Source organism: Tenrec ecaudatus, chromosome 8 (assembly GCF_050624435.1).
Source record: "Tenrec ecaudatus isolate mTenEca1 chromosome 8, mTenEca1.hap1, whole genome shotgun sequence".
Lineage (NCBI taxonomy): Eukaryota > Metazoa > Chordata > Mammalia > Afrosoricida > Tenrecidae > Tenrec > Tenrec ecaudatus.
Genome location: NC_134537.1, coordinates 141,794,937 through 141,817,023, shown reverse-complemented (window position 1 = coordinate 141,817,023; position 22,087 = coordinate 141,794,937). Strand labels below are relative to the sequence as shown.

The 22,087-nt window shown below is 42.7% G+C and overlaps 1 protein-coding gene across 1 annotated transcript in view; it reads right to left on the bottom strand.

Annotated features, from left to right (window-relative positions):
- EXOC6B (exocyst complex component 6B) overlaps positions 1-22,087 on the bottom strand; it is a 567,559-nt gene that overhangs the window by 10,875 nt on the left and 534,597 nt on the right. The window lies entirely within an intron of this gene.

Genomic DNA, 22,087 nt, shown 5'->3' with positions numbered 1-22,087 from the left:
CCAGGTGGCATGCAACAGCAGCAGCAATGGTATTTCAAAATTCAACAGTGGATTTCCAAGAAAAACAGAACTAGAGATGCTAATGTAGCTAATACAGGGATGGATATTTGAATGAAGAAGCATGTCTATTAGAAGCATGATAGTATTGCTAGGACTACAAGCTAGCAAGTAGCTCTCAGAAGTGAGCCTGAACAAACAAACAACGGACTAAATCAAAACACCAAGCTACCACAATAATCATTCACTCATTCATTTAACCAGTACTCACTGACTGCCTTCCATGTGCCAAGCACTATTCTGGAAACCGAGTCAACAGTAAGTAAATAAAGATGAATCTAGTCCAGTGCTCCATACACAACTGTAGGAGAACTTGGAAGTTAAAAATTCTCATTCCCTTAGGGGTCCGTAGGACACTTCACACTTTCTTAAGAGTTTACCGTTCAGCAATGTGCAAGGCCTTCCTTTTTGCAAGCGCTACCAGCAGGTTGGAATTTTGTCAAAAATACCATTGCCTCCTCTTAGTCGCAACCAAACTGAGACCTGCATCATTGATAACAACCGTCTCGCTCTTCAAATGAGATCAGTTTAGCAAATGGAATAAAGCTTTGTTGCTGTTTTCCAAGAGAAAGGCAAGCTTCCCTAAACCTGAGTTCATATTAAGAAATAGAACAACAACAAATAACCTGGGCAATCAAAAATTACTTTCAACAACAAGTCTAAGTGCCAGTTTGAAACTTACTGCATTCACTCTGTCCCAGTTACTCAGTTAATGCAGAGACATACTCACGTCTATATGCAAATAGAACATACAGACAACACAGAATTTTGAACTAATCTGAAGGTATAAATGGTCCATAGCATTTGGGCCGGGGCGGGGGCCAGGGTCTTCAAAAAGTTCCTAGAAACTTCCAGTATTCTTTCATTTCAGTTTTCGGTGAACTTTGTGAAGGCCCTTTAGACATGAGGTAAAAGGTGGTTATGACTGGCCACAAGCTAACTAAGGGCACCAAGGCCGTAAGAGGTCACAGCTGGGGAAATAGACTTCTTCCACGACTGAGGATGCAAAGTCTGGAATTAGGGCTGTAATTGTTAAAGAGCTGGCGTGCATGCGTAAAAATGCACCGAGAGCTTTCTGAGGGTCTGCGCAGTTCTGGGAGCTGTCATTGTTAGGGACCATCCGGTCCTTTCTGACCCACAGTGGCCCTCTTCACAAGGGTTCCTGGGCCTGAGCCCACAGCGTCCATCCATCTCGTTCAGGGCCCTCCTTTCCTTCGCTGGCTCTTTACTGTAAACTAACATGATGCCCTTCTCCAGGGACTGGTCTCTCCTGACAATAAGTCCAAAGTATGTAAGTCAAAGCCTTGCCATCCTTGCCTCTAAGGAGGACTCTGGCCTTATTTCCTCCAAAGCAGATTGGTTTGTCCTTTTAGCAGTCCATGGTATTTTCAATCTTCTTCTCTAGCATCACCATTCAAATGCATCAATTCTTCTTTGGTCTTTATTCAATGTCCAACTTTCATATGCATATGAGGCAACTGAAAACATCATGGCTTGGGTCGGGCACACCTTAGTCCTCAAAGTAACAGCCTTGCTCTTCAACACTGTAAAGAGGTCTCCTGCAACAGACTGACCTACTGCAACCCGTCGACTTTTGATCTGTTGGACTGCTGCTTCCGTGTGCATTTTAGATGCAAGAAAAATAAAATCCTTGACAACTTCAACCTTTCCTGCGTTGATCATCATGTTACCAATTAGTCCATTCATGGGGATTGTGGTTTCTTTATATCGAGTTGTAATCCATATGGAAGGTATGGATTTGATTTTCATCAGCAAGGCCTTCGTGTCCTCCTTGCTTTCTCAGCCAGCAAGGTCATGTCATCTGCATCTCACAAGTTGTTCCAAAGCCTTCCTCCAATCCTGACGCAGTATTTTTCTTCATCTAAGCCAGGTGCTCTGATTATTTGCTCAGCGTACAGATGGAAAATGTTTGGTGAGAGGACACACCCTGTCACACACCTTCCCTGAGTTTAAACCATACGGTATTTTTTGATCCATGTACAAGTTCTGCATGAACACTGTGGGAGTTATATAATTGTCAATTTGAGAGGATAATGAGTGAAGGGGTGGAGTCTAGTCTGTCAATCGGATCATAGTGAATGAGGCTTCTGTGTGGGCCTGGCCTTCTCCTGAGAATTTTGGGAAATCTGGTATTTCCTTCGTGGAGGTGGGAGACTCAGCTCACACCCTGGGAGACATAGCAGCTGACAAGACACATGGACCCACCCTGATGCAGAGACCCCTGCCAGTGCTGAGATGTTTCCAATGCCACTGGATCCAAAGACTGTCTCCCCACTGGCCTGTGCTCTTCTACATTCGGCATCACTGCATGTGTTTCGTGAGTCTGAAGAGGACTTTATAGATTCTCATGGGACATATATGCTAATATCAGACTTATGGACTTGATCTGGACTGGGCTGGAATGTTTTCTCCATGTTCAATTGCTCATGTGTATAAATCTCTTTCTTATACACATATGTGTGTCCATGTTTTTGTTTCTCTAGTCCACCCAGACTAAGACCAGCACAATCGAGTGTTCTGGTATTCCTAGTCTTCTCCTCAAGGTTATCTATAGTTTGTTAAGATCCACAGAGTCGGATGGCCTGGCATAGTTGATAAAACACAAGTAACCTCTTTCTGGTATTCTCTGTTTTGAGCCATGGCCCATCTGACATCTGCAATGATGTCCTTTGTTCCACGTCCTCTTCTGAATCTGACCTGAACCTCTGGTAGCTTCCTGTCAATATACTGCTGCAACCATTGTTGGATGATCTCAAGCAAAATTTCCCTGGCACACAGCCTCCGTGATATGGTTCTATAGTTTGAGCGTTCTCTTGGGCCCCCTTTCTTCGGAACGGGGACAAACACAGCTCTCTTCCAGTCAGTTGGCCAAGTAGCTGTCTTTGACATTTCCTGGCACAGGTGACTGAGTGCTTTCAGCACTTCATCAGCTCGCAACGAGCTCTGAGAGTAGAGTGAGATTTTGACCTGAAGAATCTACATGAATTCTGTCAAAGGCTTTCCCTATTGATCACAATTGTAGCCTTAGGCATAGCAAATATTCGGACATTGTAAGTAAGATGAAAGCCATCAGTGGATTTCAAAAGTGCGTGCGATGACAGGAAAGCTCTTGTGCTCGTCTCCCTGTGAGCCCTCAAAGCAGCCTTTCCAACCATCGCATACACAGAGGTGCTCTCGGACTCAAACATGTCCCTATTTCTTCCTTCCAAGAGATGGGAGTACAAGCAGATGGCTGTTTCTCTGCACAGAAGAAAGGTTAAAAGGCCGAAAATGCCAGTGAAATCCAACGCTGTTGCCTGGGCTCTGGGGAAGCCTTCATCCCTCACCTGTCCTCACTGCGCAGTTGGACAAACAAGCATGGTGGGTGGCCTTAGGACCTTCCTTGGGAATTAGTAAAAATCCCAAACCTTCAACTGAGAAAATCCCTTACACTCACAGCCAAGAAAGGAATGTAGACGAGGAGAACAAGCGGGAGAGAGACAGGCAGACAGACATATTGATGGGTCTGGGCTAGCAGGGCCCAAAGGGCCCTCTCAGGCCTCGTTTAGATCACATCTCTTCTTCAGGTGGCCTCTACCACTGCTTCTAGCTGCCTCAAAGGCTCACGGCGCTCTCCTTCACAAGGGAGTTGTCCTTGCTGCCTACTCGGATGTTGGTAGTTATGACTTTAAAGGCCACGCCAGGTGCTTCTCTTTGTTTGCTTTTGTGGAAGTGCCACAGATTCCCCTCCCCTTGTGTCCCCTGTTCTACAATGCTTCTAGTACTAGGATTTGCAGGCTTGGTTATGCCTTTCCCCAAATCTGAGGGGGGAAACCATTCTGAAAAAGGATAGCATTTCCTCTATATAATTTTTCTCTTTTCACAAGTTAAAATCAAAACAAAATTTAACAACCCTTTTGCTGTTTGCCCACCAAAGTTAATAAAAATGAATAAATTACAAACGAGTTTAACTGGAAAAACTAAAAAATCGAATTTCTTAAAACTATTATAGATATAACTTCTTAGATGTGAACACTACACACACACATATATACTTAAACACAGAGAAGGTAGATTTATTTTAAATATATGTATGTTTATCAAATATACAGGTGTATGTATGATAAATACAATAAATTTAATAAATGCATGTGTATATGAGATAGATAACATACATGTACATTTATAAAAGATAAATATATGCTTATGAGCTACTTTCCCTATTAATGAGTCCTGATTTCTGTGATGCAGTTAATGCTCTCAGTATTTTCTAGTTTGTCAACGGAGCATCATATCTTTCTGGTTGATGAGACCTGGGTAAATCATCAATAGAAGATGAAGGGCAGGCAGTTCTTGGCAAAGTCCTGTCTTAGAATTTCTATTTTTATCTTCCTGCCGAAATCTCTCAATACCAGTGCTGAGCCTATACATTCTGGGATGACAAGCTACCTAATTAATCCCATTCTAAGCCTGGAAGCAACTCAACTTTATTAAGCTCAATCAAGATAAGCCTGTAGATTTCCACAGTCTTCTAGGATGGTTATATCTAGGCTTTATGCGTGTAAGAAACCCCATAGGGCAGTTCTATGGGGTTGCTATGAGTCAGCATCGACTCAATGGCACACTGCAACAATCTCTTCCTCTGACCAAGATGAATACAGAATGGAGTCTGGGGCTACTTAACTAAGTTAGCTAACTAGGGGGATGGTTTTACTGGATTCATACATTAGCATAAGTGGTCAAAAAAACCAGTAGATCTGTTTTGTCAACCCAGACTATGACTTTCAAAGGTGAACTGGATTCTCCCAGCCACCATCTAGCTTCTCTAGATGCAAAAACCTTGTTAGATCAGAATCAATGCTCTCCCAAGAATGCAGAACCAGTTATAGTAATCACTAATCACAGTGTTTTTTAAAGCTTTCATTTGCCATGAATTTTAAATGTATCAGAAAATTGTAATAATATGAATAGTTTATAGACCCGATACCTCTACTCAAACTCATCCATGAGCTACACTTCAATATACCTGTTCTATCATATGTATTCTCTCTCTGTCTCTCTCCACACACACAATATTTGAGAGTAAACTGCATGTATCATGGCTTTTTATTCCCTAACACTTCAGTGTTGTGAAGAATGAAGAACATTTTACTATGTAACCACAGTACAATAATCAGCTTCAGTGAATTAAGATTCATGCTATCTGTGTTCTAATTGTGGAGACTGACCCAATAATATCTTCCACAGCCTGCGCTCCTCCTCCTCCTCTTCTTCTTCTTCTTTTTTGTCATGAGCACTCCTCCCTCCCCCAGTACATGATCTAGTCTAGAATTGGGTATTGGCCCCTTGAATCTCTTTTGATCTAGGAATCCAGAGTTTCCATTATCTTTTTTTTCCCCTTCATGTTATTGATACTTCTTCCTTTTCCCCCCACCTGGGTTTCTCTAATGATGGAATTATAATATGCATTCCTAGACAGAATCTACATGATCAAAGTTCAATCCTCAGAGCATCACATCTAGAGACATGTAATGTTCATTTGACCCACAGTGGTGATGTTAATTTTGATCACCTAATAAAGAGGTTGTCTGATTTTGCTACTGTCTAGTGATTATGCTTTCCTACAAACAAGCAATTTGTAGAGAGATAACTTGAAGAACATGTAGATATCCTGCTCTTCATTAACATTTCCCATTAGATTGGGCAACCATTGATTCTTGCCTGATCCGATATTTACTAGGATGGTTTCAAATCAATGATTCCAACTCATTCCACAGTTGCCAGTTGCCATTTAGCATTCTAAGATGAACAAGTACTCTCCCGTCTCCTCCACTGATTTATCTATTTCTTTTTCCAGTGACTTCTGTCTACTGTTAGACCTAATTACTTTTGTGGTTCCAGTGACCCAGATTTGGCTGGAAGGTAGTCCTACAAGGTAGAACCTGTGTTCTTGTGACAGTCCCCCAACCTTTTGTTTTAAGCATGTCATTACTTTCCAACAACACAATGCAAAGAATACAAAAATCCAATAGGTAACATCATAATAAATGGAGAAAAGATTGAAGTTGTCAAGGATTTCATCTTGGAAAAGGGCTGATGATTAACAACAGAAACAATACCCAACACCTTAGCCATCTCAATTGGTTCAATTTACATAATTCTGAAAAATTATGTAAAGCAGTTAAGCAGACTATCTGCTCAATAGATGCCCAAAGTGCCCAAATTAGCTGTAGAGAGGGACAGACTTTTCTATACCGATTTTACACAAATGGGATCAAGATGCTTCAGTATTTCTTGGAAGAATTATGATAGACGATGAAACATGGCTTCACTAGTATGATCCTAAAGATGAAACACAATCAAAGCAATGGTCACCAAGAAGTAGAGGTGGTCCAGTCAGAAGGAAAGCGAAGTGGTTAAGAGCAAAGATCAGGGCAACTGTTTTTTGGGGGGTTCCTTCTCCTCTATTTATTTATTCCATTACATATGTCAGCATGATCTCATAGGAATTTATTTTACCTATGGAGTGCAATCCAATACCATTATTACTTTGCTGTTCAAATTGTTTAGTGTTGGTCACTGGGACGTCGGTCAGATTGGCTCTCCAGTGTACTGGCCACAGGTCACATGCTTTTTTGAGACTCTCTGGATTTCTGGCCCTACAATATGCTCCAGACACATCTTATACATTTCCTGCCCCAGCCCTAGGGTCAGCCACGTCTGCCCTGACTCTTTCTATTGGAAAATGGCATCTAGAAACCAAGTCGGATTGCTTGGTGTGCTTATTCCTACTGGGGTGCCACTGCCTCTCGACCCTCTCAGCTGACATAACTGGAGAACCCATGTATGCGTATTATATTTAACGCATGTGTACACATTGTGTTCATTTGTGTCTATTAGGATATATAAATTATGGTTCGCAATGACATCTCCAAGGTCCAGTCCAGCACTACAAGTTTCATTCTAACTTTATTTATCCTCCTTTAATTGACAGTGAGGCCCAGGCCTTCATCATCAACACCAGCAGAACCGCTAGCCCGCTTCCCGGGGGAAACACATTTACCAACTAGAACGCAGTACTTGTATGCAGATTAGCTCCTCCTTAGCCTCACACTTTCTACTCAAAATACCTTTTAGTGCTTTTCTTCCTTTCCCCTTTCAATATGATTGTTTTATCCCTTTGTAATTTGGTTAAGTTCATTTTTATTTTCCTTTTAATTGGGGTGAGAAATCTACATAGATAATATAACACAATTAGGTAGGTTCATTTTCGGTTTGTGCTCCATTTTGGATTCCCCTCGATTCTCCCTGGTTTTAAGTAGTTATTTATTCTGGAGTAACCAGTACTATTACTCTGAGTCAGAACTACACAGAAAGGAATATTGAGAAATGTATCAGTCCTCTGCATCTTTGCTAACCTCTTCCCGGCCCTCACTGCCTGTACCCTTTTATAGACATCTTGCCCACCTCCCCTGGTAGGTAACCTATCTAGTTTCCAGTTTACCTGTCACTTACAGAAATGAGCTCAGGGATGTATATTTTCTGTTTTAAATCATTTTACTGGGGGCTCGGACAGCACTCATCACAATCAATTCATACATCTATTATGTCAAGCAGATTTGCACATTTGTTGTCATCATCATTTTCAAACCATTTTCTTTCTACTTGAGCCCTTGGTATCACCTCCTCATTTTCCCCTCCCCCACTCTCCCTCCCTCATGAACCCTTGATAAGTTTTTTTTTCATGTCTTACACTGACTGTTGTCTCCCTTCACCCATTTTTCTGTTGTCCGTCCCCCCTGGAGACCCAAAGTCCATCTGTAGACAATTGGACCTCCCCCCCTCACAGAAGAGTCACAAAGAGGAGATGAGCCAGTCAGGGTGCAGTATAGCAATGAAGAAACATACAACTTTCCTCTAGTTCTTTATTGCTTTCTCCCTGCCCCACCTATCATGACCTCAATTCTACCTTATAAATCCGACTAGATCACAGCATGTACACTGGTACAGATACAAACTCAAAACACAGGGAATCCAGGAAAGATAAATCCCTCCGGACCAATAATGAGAGTACTGACACCAGGAGGGGCAGGGGAAGGTGGAGGGAGAAAGGGGTAACCGATCACAATACATATTTTCTTATATCCTCTTTGCTCTCATCTGGAAAGTAGTACACTGTGTATACTCATCTACACGTGGCTTCCCCACCTCATTTACAATATCTCCTGGAATTCACTCTATAACTCTGTCCCTCATTAATGATCATATTCTTCATTTTTGAAGCCTTTCATATTAAAACTTGTGGAATTTGACATTTACAGAATAGGACAGACCATATGTTGGGGCTGATTTGATCAAAGGTAGAATTTAACCAAATACAAACAATGCTCTGATCTCAAATTCAGTTTTATTTATATACCATATAAACTCGAGTATAAGCTGAGTTTTTCAGCACATTTTAAATGCAGTTTTTGTGGTAAAATTAGGTTCCTCAGCTGATATCCGGGTAGACTTACACTTGAGTGTGTAGGGGATTTATTTTTAACAGTTTTTAGCAGGGGATTTATTTTTAACAGTTTTTAGCAGCACCAGGGAACTAAACAAGAGTAGTAGTTTATGTGATACCTTCTAAGCTACATAGACCAGTTGAAAATGTAAATTATGCAATTACTGGTTATTATATACAAATGTGTACAAACAGGAAAGGATATCATGAGAAAAGGCATTTTAGACCAGTTTACATTAAGCAGGATACTGTGAAAGAACACTTTGGGGGAAGCAGGGGAGCCTCCTGTGTAGCTTTTGTCTCTATGACTTTTAACTAGGGCTTTGGTGATGCTCAAGCTGCCTCTGCTATACTTCTTGGTTACTTCAGAATCTCTGTGACATCATAAGGCTTAAAGTAGACTTCTGATTTCATGGGGGTGGGAGGATCCAGGCCCAGAAAAGCGAAGCAGCTCGCTGAAACTCACAAGTTACACAGTAGAAATGGCTTCCATAGCTGTTCATTTAGTCACACAGCAAGCTAACTACTTGTGGAGAAGAAGTTAGTGTTACATGGGCAGAACTAATGCAAGGCTCCAGGACAGACCTCAGAATGAGATACTACTGAGACAAGGAAGGACTTGACTGATCTTTGTTGGTACACCCACATGTCCAGAAGAAAATGAAGTAAGCACTTTGGATAGATGCATTGGTCATGAGTAAAGAGGTAGCAGGAAGTCTTCACCTACGAATTACAAGTGAAGGAGGAAGGAGGGAAAAAGAGGAGTTGACACCAAGGGCTCAAAAGAAAGTCAATGTCTAGAGAAGAATGACGGCAACATATGCACAAATATGCTTGATACAATGGATGTATGGATTGTTATAAGAGCTATAAGACCTCTCAATAAAATGATCTTTTAATTAAAAACAAAAAGGATTAGAAGTTAAGCCAAAGATTCAAGGATTCTGAGGATATTCTGAAAGGTAGAAAGAACTGTTTAAAGAACTGTGAAAGTGCAAATGAGCCTTGTAAAGAATGCCCGACTTATTCCGACTGAACCTGTGTGTGTTACCAATTCATAGCACACCTACTCATACGGGAAGAGAGAGACTCTGCCTTTATTGTTAATTCCTGGGACATAGGACTCAGCTCTCATATAGCCTGGGAGTTCCCCGAGGATGGGATCTTTCTCCTTTGGACTTGTCCACAGCATGGTTAGATTCTTAGCAGTCAGTCAGAGGGACATGTTCAACAGAATTACAATAAGTGAACTAACATTGTCACAAGAATGACATTGTCTGGATATGTTGTGAAAAACTTCCAAATGGGTGAAATCCTCTGACCAGCAGTAAAAGGAGTGCGTGTGAAGAAGAAGGTGACACCAAACAAGAGTACTGTCTCCTAAGTGGGTGATTGGAGAAATCCATGCTCAAAAAAGCCTCGCTTTCCTAAGCATGTTTGTAAAGATTCCATGGGGAACAAAGGAGTTAACTAGACAAGCGGGCACAGATACAGACATACTGACAAAAGCCACAAACCATTCTCCCTTGCGGGGATAAAAATCATTGCTCTTGAATAAACATGCACACACAAGTATATATGCATAATCTGTGGTAAACTGAGGACTTGGTAGAAAGTATTTAACCTGTTTTTACACTTGTAACCACAGGCATGGAAAACTAGCCTCATTTTGAGAAAGATCTCCATTGTTCCGAGATAGAGACATTTTCAAATACACGTTCTCCAGGCCATATAATGTGCCCCCCTCCCACACACACCCCAATAGCGGGGCAACAGCGCTCCATTAAGGAGCAGTCATAAAAGAGCTGCTATAAAAGATGGCTCATACTTGCTTCTGGCTACTCACTATGCCTGAAGGTTATCTTAGATAAGAGCAATCAGGTTTTATACCTTGACCCACACTGTTCTGATGTCCTCTTCTGATACGGATCACAGATTGCTCCCCTGGGGAGGGCTCAGGGGCATTCAAGGTCAACTGGCACTAGGTCAAGATGTGACTCACCTCATTGCTTGTTTATTATGTTACCTGCTTATGATATTACCCACTGACTATGTAATATATTCTCTGCATGACATGTATGCCTTTTGAAAGATCTGTGAGTCCCATTATATATACCCATTGGAAAATGCATTCAGTCTCTCAGTCCTGACATAGGGCGAGGATCCCCTGTGCCCTGATGTCTGTCTGTCTTTAACATTTTCCACAATCGCAGTCACTCCTGAGGACCCGGTCAAGGTTGGGGACCTCCATACTCCGACCTATAGCTATACAATGTCTCTTGGATAGGCACACTGAGTCTTATAGAGAATTATGCTCCTCAAACAGGTGTGTCGTTGAAGAAATTTGATGTAGGAAAGTTTGTGCTTTCTAGTCATTTCAGAAGAACTTTTCATGTTAAAAGGATAACGCCTATGGCTGCTTATGAACTACAGTAGAATTAAATCATTCCAAAGGAGGTTTCATGCCCTGAAAAGTCTAAAATGTTACGACCTCATTCTTCACTGAACTTACCTCTAATACAGGGCAGAGGGCTCTAAAGTGTAAGATGTCTACTACCTACTAAGAGAAAAGAAAGAAACTGGCCTTTGGGAGACCCTTGTCAGCCACCTTCTACGGTGGCAAAAACATGATCTTAACAGCCAGCACCAAAATCCTTTCTGGGGAGAGAAGCCTGCTTGAGGACGTGTTTTGCCTGGTTGAAGCCTCGATGTACTAAGGCATCTGGGAGAGGTGGGGAAGGACTTGCTACTCTATTTTGTTGCTGTCACTCTGGCTGAGTGACAGGGCGCTGATCTGCAGAGAAGTCGAAGAAGGAAATTCCTGATGGTATTGTGGCCACAGACAATGAAAGGCACCTGGAATGTGCAGTAAGGGACTTTTCAAAACAAAGACATTAGCGGTGCAGTCTGTGTGTGACGCAATTCCCCTACAAAATCACTCCCTTCAATCTCAATCTTTAAGCCAATATTCTGTTACCAAGAGCCCTTGGCTGGTGCGAGAAGGGAAGTGCTCAATTTCTAGTTTGAATGCGAACGGCTTGGAATTGAAAAGTACAGTATGTGAAATAAAGCCTCCCTTCTCACCCCCCTCCCCAACCCCAAAGCAATCTTAATCTTTAGCCAAGTCTATTCTGTTCCCAAAAAAGGTGCTCTGGTGGTGCAGTGGTTACCCCCTGGGCCACTAATCACAAGGTCAGCAGTTTGAAACCCCCAGCAGCTCCATGAGAAAAAGATGAGGCTTTCTACTCCTGTGAAGATTTAGTCTCAGAAACCCACTGGGGCAGTTCTACCCAGCCCTACAGGGGTCATTATGCGTCAACATTGGCTTGATGGCAGTAAGAGTGAGTTATTTTTATTCTGTTCCCAAGTGTCCCTGGGTGGTGCAAATGACTAAGTGCTCAACTACTAGCTAGCGGAAAGGTTGGTAGTTTGAACGTACACCCAGAGGTGCCTAGGAAGACAAGCCTGGAGATCTAGTTCCAGAGCACCATCCATGAAACCAACTCGATGCTAATCAACACCATTACAACACACTATTCCCAACCGAGTATGTGCGTATGTTTACGTCAAAAGAGTTAAATTTCACGCCTGGACACCATCCTGTGGAAATAAGCCCAGAAAATCTAGAGGAAGGCTTCACGTGTTCCACTGACTTGGACCTGCAGTACGAAGTGCTGCTGTGTGTCTCTGGATCTCTCGGGATCGAGGTGACCCTGCCTTAGCCTCAGCTTTGCAACAAGAGCTGCCTGTAGGCCAGCTCCAGAGTCTCCCAGCAAAGCCTGGTCTCTCTTCTTCCCTCTCGTTGAAAGGCAGGTGCAGTGGCAAGCAGTGGCTGTGTAGCTCCCTGTTGTTCCTCCAGCCTGGTTGCCAGGAGGATGGAGATTTCAGTAAGCGCTTTCTCAGAGGCCAACTGCACATCAGCAGCTTCCTCTGAAAGGGAACATCATCCTGAGAAATATTTATTTGCCTCATAAATGTCGGTTTATATGCTTACAGTCTAAACTTTTCACCCCTGAGATTACCTTGGTAAAAAGAAAAGATAGGGTTACTTAAGGCTCTCCCATGGTCATCAGCTGGTGCCCGAGGGAAGACTCTCCAATAAAATATGTCAGCATCAAGCATTCCTTTAAGTCAGAGCCTGTCCTGTCGGGCCATTTGTTCCTCATAGACAGTATCTGTGCTGCTGCGGGAGAGCAGAAGGCAAAGCGATCATCGCCATAGGTGATAATGACCGTATTATACATACAGGTTCAAGGGGAGGATGGGAGGCCCCGGCCATGGGCTGATTGAGTGGCCCCTTATTAGGCTGGGAAAGGCAGCCTAATGTGGGCTGGGGATGCAGGTACTGTCACAGATGTGGTGGGAGAAGGAGATAACGATCACCGGGAGGACTGGGGCCACACTGTTCATTTTCTTTCAGCATACTGTGATTTGTTACAGTACTTAGGTAAGTGATGAAGGGGCTGCATTCCTGAGTTAACTACACTATCTTCCCTCTACGGCCAAATAAGCAAGCACCTCTACCAGGCAAAGTTTGAAAGCTTCTTAAACATAATCAAACCCCATGAGGGTACAAGTCCTGAGTTAGACAGCTCAAGACCAAGATCTCTGGAATCACCGAGGTCAATTTTCATGACATATTCCGCAAGGACAATTTTCTGTATCTTACTTTGGTGACTAGTGACTCTGGTCCTAAATGTTCTTGAGTGATTGTGTCAGGTGTAACAACAATTGGTCTTTCCTTATTCACAGGAAAGAAGATTGAGGAAAATAAAAGGCACGTGGAAACAATGAGTCCAGTGGATTACTAGACCAGACGAACATCCATCTCCATAACCCTAAGGGCAGAAGATCTAGTTGACTGTCACTGCTAACTATTCTGAAAGGGATCACATCAGAAAGTCGTAGACAGAATGAGAGAAACACGGACCAGAACTCAAAGTCATACAAATAGGCCAGACTTACTGCTCAGACCGAGGTTGTGGAACACCAGAGACGATGGCACTTGGTCACCCTTCAGGTCTGGAAATGACCTGGCCCAATTTTCAGCCAGACAGCATATTTAGGGGAACAATAACGTCTATCATTGGGGCACACACACCCTGGAATAGTCAACTTTTCAACGAAGGACAGAGTTCAGAAGGGTTAGGATAGGAACAGTAATGGAAATAGGCAACACAGGTGGGCAGTGGGATAAGTGATGTCACATTGTGGGACTGCAATCAAGGAGATAAAAAGAAAATATTATGAATTGGTCAAAGGAAAACGGTTCTGTTCTGTAAACTTGCAACCATTCATACAAAAAAGCTGGTTTGTGTGTGTTTTATTTAAAGTACCCCTGCAATGAAACCATGGATTAAATATAATATTAACAATATAAGTATAAGCAAACATCATGAGAATTGCAAAACCCACAAATCTTCTAATCACAGCACAAGCTCTTTATCATTCACATTATGAAGTAAAAACAATAACAAGTGAATTGAATTGGCTAAGTCAGCTTCCCGAGTCTTAAATTACAAAAAAAGTAATAATATTAGTACATGTATATACACATACAATACCAATGTCTGCAATGGATAAGACAGGGTATGTGGTAATACGTTTTGCAGTTTTTAAAGATCTAATTATAATTTATTAAAATTATTATACACGCCAATATATTCAGTGTACTTAAAGTATTTTTAAACAACAGTAGTGGTTAATCAAAACGTGTGGAGACACTTAAGCTATCTGCAGGGAAAACTATTAAGAGTTCATAATAAAAGTGGTTGTTTTGTTTTATTTTGTTGCTTGGTTTTACTGTCTTGTTTTTGTGCATGTTATCTCTGCAGGTCTGTCTAAATAAGATAGGCTGGATGAACAATCTGGAGGAGAAAACAATGGGACTGACAGTTCCGGGGGGGGGGGCATGGGAGAGGGGAAGCTGGGGGGAAAGGAAGTGGTGTTAATAAACCTAGGGACAAGGGAACAACAAGGGATCCAAATCGGTAGTGAGGAGAGTTTGGGAGGCCTGGTAGGGCTTGATCATGGGTAATGTAGCCGAGAGGAATTACTGAAACTCAAATGAAGGGTGAACATGATTGTGGGACAAGAGGAAAGTAAAAGGAAATAGAGGAAAGAGCTAGGAGGCAAGGGCATTTATAGAGGTCTAAATAAAGGCATGTGCATATGTAAATATATTTATATATTAGGGTGTGGAAATAGATCTACGTGCAATAGATCTATATATGTATAGGTTTAGGAAATAGATCTATATATGTGTAGGTTTAGTATTAAGGTAGCAGAAGGACATTGGGCCTCCACTCAAGTACTCCCTCAATGCAAGAACACTTTTCGCGGGGAGGAGACAAGCCAGTCAGGGTGCAGTGTAGCAACGATGAAACATACTTCTTTCCTCTAGTTCCTAAATGCTTCCCACCCCCGACCCCCACTATCACGATCCCAATTCTACCTTACAAATCCGGCCACACTAGAGGAGGTACACCGGTACAGATAGGAACTGAAAACACAGGGAACCCAGGGTGGATGATCCCTTCAGGACCAGTGTGAGAGGGGCGATACTGGGAGGGTGGAGGGAGGTTGGGGTGGAAAGGGGGAACTGATTAAAGGATCTACATATAACCTCCTCCCTGGGGAATGGACAACAGAAAAGTGGGTGAAGGGAGGCATCGAACAGTGATTCATGAGGGAGTAGGGAGCGGGGAGGGAGGGGGAAATTGAGGACCTGATGCCAGGGGCTTACGTGTAGAGCAAATGTTTTGAGAATGATGAGGGAAATGAATGTACAAATGTGCTTTACACAATTGATGGGTGTAGGGATTTATAATTGATGTATATATGGATTGTATGAGCGCCTAATAAAATGATTTTTTAAAAAGGTAAAATGGCCAGTATATAACACACCAAACCCATTAAAATTCTACTCTAAAGGCAAGAAGAAACAGTGGTTTAAACTCACTTCTAAAAATGAACACATTAAGATAAATAGTTGCAGAAATACTTCTTGTCTTATGTGAGTCATTATTGCAAATTAAAGAACAGGAACCTTGTGATGGATGTAAGAAAAAAAATTAACATCAAAGGACAATAAGCCGGGAACAGGTTTAGAATAAGCTAGAATCTGAATGGCTTGGGTCTGGATGAAAAGCTCAGCACCAGACAGACAAGGAATGTCTTAAGGCTCTGAGCCCAATCCTAATTGCACCTAAGATCTATTTTGGTCACTTAAATTTGAGAGGCTGGAGATTTATTGAGTTTCCAATTCAAAATTTCATTCCGCAGGTTGTCTACATATTGAATTAATCAATGGATCAATCAAAAAGGTATTAAGTAACAAAACTCAAGATCAGAGGAAGAAAATGTACTAGAGCTTAAATTCTGAGCATCCTGTGTGAAGAGACTATGGATAGCAGTGAAAGCTCAAAATCCATTTGCAGAGACAGCCCACCCCCGGGAATACGCCCCCACTTCTGAAGACCACTGGCCAGGGATGTGCCAAGCCCTGCCCGCAGACAGCGTACATCTGAAAGTAAATAACTGCAGATACACGTAGGCTAAAAGTTAACATCTTATCATTTGTTTTCCTTTTGAACCTATTCCTAGTTTGTTCTATTTTCCACTCTCTTTTGGATTGAAATATATATATATATATATATATATATATATATATATATATATATACCAATGTCAATATATATACATATACATATATATATACCAATGTCAATGAAGACACTATATAAAAATTGTTTAGTGTAAGCCACATCTACTGAAAACACAATTAAACATTTTTTAAAAAAGGTATTAGATAAGGAATGGTTCACAATCACCAAGAGATTTTTTTTTGCCTTCTAAATTCTCCAATTTTCAAGAGTTTTGCAAGATAAAGACTGCACAAAATAAATTTAAGCCTAAGTCCCTGCCTTCCTTTCAATTGTAGTTTACCAATTATGTCTTATGTTAATGAATCATCTCTAGTTAATTTTCAAAATAGGGGGTATACAAAGTTCATAAGAAGTACTATCAAGTACGGTGCATGCTCTTGAGAGTCAGATGAGGGGCCCAAGCAGTGAGCACTGCCGTGAAGAGCAAGAAAAGACCAAAGAACTACAGTCACACTCTGCCAACCAGCAGGCTTTCTACTCCCCGGACTTACAGTCTCGGGTCGGGAGCCTACTGGAACTGATTGTGATTATGTATATACAGCTCATCTTAAAAGCGATTTGCAGACTAGACCAGAGCATACACACTGCTACAGACAGGAGCCCACAAGACAGGGAATCCAGGAGAGAGAAACCCCTCCGGAGCAACAATGAGAATAAAGATACCAGGAGGATAAGGGGAAGACTGGGGGAGAAAGGGGGAATCCATCACAAGGAGCAACATATAATTCCCTCCAGGGGGACGAACAACAGAAATGTGGGTGAAGGGAGACAGAGGACAATGTAAAATATGAAAATAATAATCTATAATTTTTCTAGGGTTCATGGGGGGGGAGGAGGAAAAATGAGGGGCTGATATGAAGGGTTCAGGTAGAAAGAAAATGCTTTGAAAATGATGATGGCAACATATGTACAAATGTGCTTGATGCAATAGATGAATGTGCAGATTGTGATAAGCTATGTAGGAGCCCCCAATAAAAGTATTTAAGTACAAAAAGGCGATTTAACCATGGAGGTGCATAGTTTGTGAATACTATATCAAGAAAGCCACTTCCCACCCCCTCAAAAAACGGTGTTCTAGTCTGGGTTCCCCCAGGTACAGCTCCTCACTGCCCTATAGGGTTTATATGAGTGGGTACCCACTTGATGGCAATGAGTTGGGGGTTGGTTTTGAGCTTGCCAAAAAGGAGGGCATAACCTAAATAAACGGAGAAGAACATGGAAGGAATTCCAAGGAGAATGGTGGAAGCCACACGTTAGGAATAGCTGAGATATGTCTGAGAGCAGAAGGAAATTGACTTTCCTGAACACTTACTATGTAATAGATATTGGGCAAGGAATCTTTCCTTGTTTCATTTAATCTGTACGGAAAGCAACGGACTAAGAGGTGGGTATTTCCATTTTGTAGATGAATAAAGAGAGGCCACACGGCATTAGAAGAGTGGGCACAAAGGAACATACCAAGGGAGGGACAGAGCCAGGAGTGGGGCACACGAGTGTCTGAATATCAAGGCTTGGCTTCTCCCTCCCCTTTCGGGCTTTTTGCAAGGGCTCAGTGGTCTGCTATTTGGATGAAAGCCAAGGAGCCTAAAGGAGCTCTAGTGGAAACGCTGACGTTGTAGTAGTAGGTAGGGTTGGACTGTGGCGATCACTGGCTGGCAGACTAAGGACTCCTTTCTCCCCCTCCCCCCTTTGTTTTATATGCCACGGGAAGTAGTAATATTTCAGTAGCAGTTTACTTAGCAAAATAAATTTGAGATAAAACAAATAAAAATAGATTTGAGGAGACATTTTTTTCAGACAAGACCTGAGGTAAAGAGGATCTGGACTAGTATGGTGGCAACAGTATGAGGGAGGAAGGGACAGCACTGTGTCATGTCCAATCAAAGAATTTGAAAGTTCACGTGTTGGAGGAGGGCAGAGGACACCTAAAAAGTCATCATGAGGTGGGGCTTTCCAAACCAACGGCCTCCAGTGATCAGACAAGTAATTCAAACGTATAAATCAGTCAGGTGAAATCGATACAGAATTGTGTAGGCTATGAGGACAAGAGAGGGCATAGCCCTCCTAAAGATGTTCAAGTTCAGTTGTTTAAAAACACTATGCCAACTTCATACCATTGATGTAAGAATTATCATAAGAGCTGCAATAACCCCCAATAAAATGATCTAAAACACCCCCACCCCCAAACACTGCTATACCAGCCACTCCTTTATCCGCGCGTTTGCAACTCTTGCTTAGTGTTTTGAAGCAGATAGGACAGAGGGAAGATCAAACAACACATCATGCATCTCATGTTCTCACAGCCTATTTCCTTCTTGCTTTATGAGGATCTACCAAGTTAATTGACATCATCAACAGTCCTCCCTTCTGTCTACCAGCTGGGCTGACCTTCCTGTTTCAGAAAGCGTGAATAAGGTTGATATTAAAATAAAATCATTTCATGTCTCAGCCAATGTTTTCAAGGCTGCTTCAAACACTAACGCCTGAGAATAAGGTAAACCAATGGCCTTCAGGAAGAGACAGCTCCCCAAGGCGCTGCTGCCTCCGAGGAGCACCTGCACCAGACCCACAGTAGGCCCTCTGACAGAGCAGGGCTGCTTCCCTGCCTACCCGCCGCTCCTTCTCTGCTAGTTGAATTCATTTCGAAAACCACTGTTCAGATCAGGTCAAGCCACATCATGAGGCAGAGGAGACAGGAGGCTGTCGATGTCGCAGAGGAAGCGGGGCAGCAGTGGCTTGGTGGGGCAAACAAATAGCTCTCTGTGGTGTGGCTGCTCGCTGCTAGCCAGTACTTCTCACTCACTCACTCACTCACTCACTCACTCACTCACTCACTCACTCACTCATCACTCACTCTCTCACTCACTCACTCACTCACTCACTCATCACTCACTCACGGGGACCCCAAGTGCGCAGGGTGGAATTGTGTTCCACAGGGTTTTCAGGCTGGGATCTGTTGACAGTAGCTTGTGTTGTCTTCTAAGGCACATGTGGGTGGGCTTGAACTGTCATCCTCTTGATTAATAATTGAGCAATTAACTGTTTGTGCCACCCAGGGGCTCCTTTTAAATAGACAGTTTATTCTCTACAACAATTCTGTAAGAGAGGGTATTAGGAGCTCCATTCTAAGAATGTGACTAAGATGTCAGAGGGACCTGCCCAAGTTAACAAAGTTAGTTAATAGCAGGGCTTGGGTCTGAATTTAAGTCACTTTCATTCCCAAACTGCAGATGCCCTCTACTACTCCGTGTTACTTCTCAAACAGAAGAGATGCGAAGAACGCAGGTCTCTGTTGCTCCCCATAATTGCTCTCATGCCAGACAAAAGAGATGAACCAAGTAATATGTCTCTGAGTTCTGATACCTGCGTTTTGCTTAAGCTATGTCCAGTTCTTCCACAGCTCAAAGCAAACCAGAGCCACACTCAGATCAGATCGTTATAACCTGGGCTGTCTGAGTCAGGGATGTTGACTGATGACTGGGGACAATCTTTAAACCAGCGTCTGAGGCAACTGCCAGACGTAACAAGGGATGGGCGAAAAGTTACCTGACTTTTCTTGTCTTTACTCATGAGCTAGAATTTTAAAGCTAGAAAGAACCTCCAGTCAGGGTGCAGCAGAAATCCAATGAGATTCCAGGAAGCAATAGAAATCACTAAAGGAGCTGCAGAAGGAAATGGAGCCACGAGGGTGAGCATCCGAGTGAAGGATGAAGTGTCTCATCAGAGGTTTCGAGGCCTCACACTGACCAGGGAAGCTGAAAACTTGAACTGGAACTTTCAAGGTAATTTTTTGTAGGCAATTGACTATATTGGTCAGGTCACCTCACAACCTTTGCTTGCCGGCACACTCAGTTCTACGGTGCTCACCAAGAGTGTGCACAAGCAGGCCCACGAAGGAAGCTCTTGGTAGAAAATTTGGCCAAGCCTATATGGCACCATTGCTGAGAACGATTCAGAAATTGCACACTTCAGTAGGGATTACACCCCAATATGAAGAAACTCAAAATCCTCACCACTGGACCCGTAGGTACCAGCATGAGACACAAAGAAAAGGGAGGTTGTCAAGGATTTGATCTTGCTTGGATCCACAATCACTGCTCACGGAAGCAGCTGTGAAGAGAGCAAATGGTGCACGGCATGAAGGGAATCTGCTGCAAGACTTCTTCCCAGAGTGCCAAAGCACGGATATTACTTTGCAGACCGGACCCAAGGTCTTTTCAGTCACCTCATAGGCATGTGACAGTTGAACACTGAACAAGGAAGGCTGAAGAAGAATTGATGCTTTTTTAATTGACCCACTTGAATTATGGCGCTGACGAAGAATACTGAAAGGACCACGGATGGCAACGAGAAAAAGCAACTCGCTCTGAGGAGTGCAAGCAGATTGCTCCTTAGAGAGAGGATGTTGTTTCTTTCATGTACTTTGGACGATTATGTTGTCCAGAGAGACAAGCCCCTGGAAAAGGGCGTCACGTGGTTGGTAAAGGGAGGGCCAGGAATGAAAAGGAAGGCCCCTGACCGGATGGGTTGATACAGTGGCTGCAGCAATGGGCTCCACGTAAGAAGCTGTGGGAATGGCGCAGGGCAGACCGACATCTCCTTGTGCTGTACACAGGATCGCTAGGGGTGGGGCCAGCTTGCCAGCACCTAACAGTAGCAACAACATTCCGAAGAGTGAGAAGCCCTGTTGGTGTACTGGGTTATGCACTGCGCTTCCAATGGTAAGGCTGGCAGTTTGAAACCACCAAGCTCTTGCTCCTTGGCAGAAAAATTAAGCTTCCCGCTCCGATGAAGCCGGTCTGTCTCAGACATGCCGCAGGGGTGCTTGTGACCCCTGTTCCATAGGGTTGCTGAGTTGGGGTCGACTCACTGGCAGGGAGTTTGAGTGGATTAAAAATGCATGTGTATATGGCGGGCAGGCTGGGGTCGTGGAGAACGACGCCTTGATTTTCTCTTTGATTTTGCTTACTGTGACTTTTCATAGGCAGAGCGTAAGGCTAGACAGAGACCTATGGCAGGCTTGAATGAATGAAGAAACACTAAATTATTTTTTTACATTTTATTAGGGACTCATACAACTCTTATCATAATTCATATATCCATCCATTGTATAAAGCACATCTGTACATTCTTTGCCCTCATCATTTTCAAAGCATTTGGTCTCCACTTAAGCCCTTTGCATCAAGTCCTCTTTTTTCCCCTCCCTCCCCGCTCCCCCTCCCTCCTGAGCCCTTGCTATTACCTTAACTCTAGGGCAAAAAGTCTCCTCTTAGCTTTCCCCGCTCCCCGTGAGCATGGATAGCCTTCCGATTCTATCACAATATCCTTTCATACCCCAAACTGCCACAATATTGCTTCTCAGTATTCGCTCACGGAATGTTTTTCCTTGAATTCTACACATTTAAAAGACACACCTTGAACCCAACTCTTCAATTTATTCCACACGATCTGCTTCTTGGTTAGAAACTATTCCTTTAGTTTTTCTTTGCTGGCTTTAGATGTATTCCTTTGGTTTTTGAAGGGAGAGAATATTCCCAAAGGCAAGTCGAAGACCAGCTCTTGGGATTCTAAACTCCTTTAAAAGTCACCTCTGCGGGAGGGTGGGGGAAGGAAGGGATAAAAGAGGAACTGACACCAAGGGAAAAAGTAGAAAGAACATGTTTTGGAAATCTTGTTGGCAACATATGTGCAAGTGGGCTTAATACAATTGAATGATGGATTGTCATAAGATGTGTAATTATAATAATTAATAAAATAACATAAAACTCATCTCTGCAGTTGGCCATTCTATGGACCAAAACTCAAAAATCATAAAGTATTATAATGAAATAAATGAAACGAAACATACAAAGTCTTG